This window comes from Capsicum annuum, unplaced genomic scaffold (assembly GCF_002878395.1).
Source record: "Capsicum annuum cultivar UCD-10X-F1 unplaced genomic scaffold, UCD10Xv1.1 ctg2102, whole genome shotgun sequence".
Classification (NCBI taxonomy): domain Eukaryota; kingdom Viridiplantae; phylum Streptophyta; class Magnoliopsida; order Solanales; family Solanaceae; genus Capsicum; species Capsicum annuum.
In genome coordinates this window covers 84,572-89,156 of record NW_025826916.1, presented here as the reverse complement: position 1 = coordinate 89,156, position 4,585 = coordinate 84,572, and positions in this window count along the sequence as shown.

The following is a 4,585-nucleotide window of genomic DNA, read 5'->3' as shown; positions in this document are numbered from 1 at the left end:
TAATGGTTCTGTCATTAGTTTATTCGATTGTAGCAGTCTCTCTAGTTTAGGATTCAATGGGATCAAGGGATTGCATTGACTCCTAGTATTAGGCGTACATCGATGTATACATAACTAAAAACAAAAACTAAAAACCTAAAATTTCAACAACTCCAATTAATAACTAAATACCATATTCCTCGGCAATGGCACCAAAATATGATGTGAACCAAAAACTAACCTCTAAAGAAGTATGTTATGATCGATGTCAAATATAGTAACCTAAACTAGGTTGGGGTCAAAATCACAGGGAATGCGTGGAATTATATCTCAAACTTGATAAAATTATGGGCAGTGCTAAAAAGTAAATGAGGAGATTTGAAAGTCAAAGTAACACGAAACCAAACTTGAGTTCTTTAGGTTGTAAACAATAAAAGACGAATACTAAGACTATGTTTCCCCTACCTTCTAACTTTGTAAGTTTCTCGTGTTCAATCTACCTATCCCACTACTCTGCATGCAAGGTCTGACAAGCTATGTATTTCAACTGTCTTATGAACGCTTTGATAAATCTCACCCTTTACCTATTGAGTCTTAGGGTGTCGCCTTAATATTCCTTGTCCTTGACCTCAATATAAATATAACCTTTTGGGACTCAAGTTCCTTAGACGTGGATTGATAGACTCGAATCACTGTCATAATCCCATTTTCCCAATCTAAAACTCCCTTGTGAGGGTGATTTCGAATATAGGAAATTCCTAAGCTTTTGCAGTAGCTTAGAATAAAATTAATATGAAGAGGATTACAATACATGTAATCACAGCAATCTAGATGAATCTCCTACTTGTCCTACGTTGTTAATCTGCCAGGGTTCCCATAAACCTAGTTATGCAATTTAGCCGCTCATGGTTATGCAACAATCCATGACAATCAATGAAGAAGACATAGAATTAATTGCACAAGAATGAAAAGAATAAAAATTCAAAATCTTCAATTGATCACGAAACCAAAAAACAACCAAGAACAAAAGTATCAAGTAGCAAGAAGTCAATATATGTGAAAATATATCAAAAGTACTGTAACATAATAAAAGCATAACCTAAGGGTATTTATAGTATCCCAAAATTATGAAGGAAACCTATTTAAAAAGTAAATAGGAAAAATAAGTCGACAGTGGTCATTTCTCTAGCAAAGATTCATTAGGACTAGTCATGACTCATTGCCTGCTGTTGTAGCTATTTTTGGCTTTAGTAGTCACGACTTGTAGGGTCCTCCTACTAGTTGTATGCTTCTAATCCTAGTCACTTGACTAGATTTTCACCTTTAGGGATCTTGAGTCTGTTATTGTTTTAACTCCTTACCAAGAGTCGTAGTCTGTCCTTACGACTCATGATTTTCACTCATCACCACTAGATCATCAGTCCTCAGAACTTTTATCAACTATTCATAGAACGCTATGAGATGTATTCTAACCTTATGGCCCTTAGTATTCCATGACACCACTCCTGGAACTCAGTTTTTCCCACTATTAACACTACAGCTTTGGCTACGAGTCGTAAAGTGACTACACAACTTGTAGTTTGGCCAGTACTTCAACTTTTCAGATCCTTTTCATCCTCTTTATAGTCAAGCACCACTTCCAACCAAATTTTCCTGTAACATACACAAAACACACATCATATCAAACAAACTAACCTAAGTAGATGCAAATTTTAATCATTTTAAGCATCGAATATACTGTTAAACCATGGTACATAAAGCTTTCCTCAATTCCTGAGGAAGAAATGATCAAGAAAGGTACCAGATAACTATTTACACAATCCTACTCAGCATAATCACCCCTCACTGTTCCCACTCTGCACACCACTTATATGTCATAGCCTAAAACTGATATGCACAAACTCTACATGCTCAGAATCTGAAGCATACATCACCCTAAAGATTTTTATCCATCTTATCAATGAATCCGTGCAGATCCTCCTCAACTTTAGAGCTAGTGAAGGTTGGGAGATTCAAACTCATAAGATGACCAACTCGATTAACCTCCAAAAAAGGAATAACAAAACCACCCTGACCTAAATGGCGAGACTAGGTCGTCACCAATTGATTCAACTGATGATTAGAATAATAAAACTCCACATTAGAGATATCTCATTGAGGTGAATAAATATGAGTGTCACCGACCGGAGGAGGGATATTGGCAATTGGCAAAACTCCATGTAGAGTAGTGCAATCGGCAGAAGGGACCCTAGATCAGGTCTGTACCCCATAAGTATGTCGACTTCCATCCACATTGTCTCCAAGTAAGACAGAGAGTCTAGTAGAGTTTCTACAATCGTCAAATCTTTCGGGAGGCATGATCTGAAATGCGAGTAAGGTAGAGATTTAGAAAAATTTAAGACAACAGAATCTATGTCCCAAAATAGAATAAAAGAAAGGGAAACATTCCTAAATGGCTCATAGCCTCTCTTTTATAAGTATGGCACACTAGACACCCATAAAAGAGACTCTAGTTAACATTGCTTTGTGGACACCCAATGACCCTGAACCTATGCTCTGATACCAAGCTTGTCACGACTTATCCCCGGTCCTAGTTGCTAAGGGTATCTCAAGCCACCATAGGCCAGAGACCACCCCCATAACCTATCTAGTCCAAACACAATATAGACAAAATAAAAATACCAAAAGGTAACCAAACCATAAAGATAAGAGAGTTAACGCAACTTAAAGTAAACTCTAAAAGTCAATCAATACCATCAAACCCACATATATGTCCATAAAGCCTCTTAACTAATTCGAATATCAAACTAGGTCAGGACATGCACCCGACCATGGACAATAAGTATTTCAAAGTATGAAAAGACACTAATAGGATTTCGATACTCATAAGGAAAATAATGAAATATGTTGCCTTTTGAAAGTGGAGGCTAACCATTTCAATGTAGACCAACTAATAAACTAGAATCTATCTAACACTACATAAGGGTAAAAGAAGTATCCTCAGAACATTCATTATGAAATAATGTAGTGTCCAAGAATGGTTAGCGGGGTGAGTGCTAGAATGTAACTCCGAATAGGGATAAAATAATATCATTTCAAAATCAAGTTTAACTCAATCTACATATTCAGATATATGCATACATACATATATAAGATGCTGGGATAAGGAACAAGTTTTAGCATGAGATTTAAAATAATTAACCTAGACTGTGTAGCTTTAACCATCCTAAATATACCGACGGGATATATGGGTCTGATTCCCCTACTAGAAGGGCCCCAGTGCGTATTAGCACACAAACTAGAGGTATCAAGAAAGGTCAAGGAATCCACGACCCTACTCAATCCCAATATAGAAATATAAATAAAGTGTTCCACATAAAAATGGTCATTAAGACCACCCCCACGCCAGCATATGGGTTTCCAGTATCAGTTCCTCGGGACCTCCACCTTCATGTTGAGAAATACAACTCTCTTTAAGCCCAATTAAAATATTTATATTCCCATTAAGGAATATACCAACAATGTCATCATACCAATTACACTTGCAAGCAAATATCATTGTGATGTTTCAGTAATCCATCAATTTGGGGGAATCCATGACCTCCAAGGTCCAATTTAAAATCAAAATATATTCCATTATGTTTTAATGAAATGTAAGGATTCAAAATTGGTTTCAACATGCATATATCCATGTTTCAAAGTCAATTTCATAAGGTGGGTTGAGGTTATTACCAATTCTAATACCAAAATCCATACAATTCGAGGCAATCCATAACCCCTATTCCATTATTCATAAATTTTAGGGAATCTAAGACCCCTATTCCAATTCAATAACAATACACCTAGTAAGTTTAAAACCCATTAATTCAAAGCATAAATAATCCATAAAAACCATGGGAAAAGCAATACAACCAAGTAATATCCAAAATCCCTCAACCCAATTTAAAAACCAACAATTAAATTCACATGGGTAATAATTAAACACATGATTTTTACAAAACAAGATATAGGAAAGAGATAAATTCCTAAAATTACCAAGAAATTAGAGAGAAATCACAATTTCTAGCTCTAGATGATCAATACCTAAAAATCCTAGTGTGGCTTTGATTGAGGAATTTGAGAGAGGAGAGATGTATTTATGTTGCATAAATAATGAAAATAGGGACCCTTAGGTGCTTTATGGTCATGGGTCATATATAGATAAGGAGGGAAATGTCCAATGTGACACAAATTGAAAGTGCAAAAAAATTATCGCTAGTTGCTACGAGTTACGTTACGACTCATGAGGACTGGTCGTGTGTTGTCACCATAACTCTTGGTCTGGGAAGAAAGTTTGGGCCATATACACTGGTGACACTAAGAGTATACCCTACAACTCGTACTCTAGCATCAGGAATCATGACGCTAAGTTATAGTCTGGGCAGACTCTTGGGCACCCTTCACTGGTTTGGTTACGAGCCAACCCCTATGACTCATGACCATTCAATATGACTCATAAGGTCCCAATCATGACCAAGGTAGAATGTTAGCCTCCTATATTTATGTTCTATGTTTTAATAATGACAAACTAATAATTTAACATTGCAGGACATTGAAGATCTCAAAT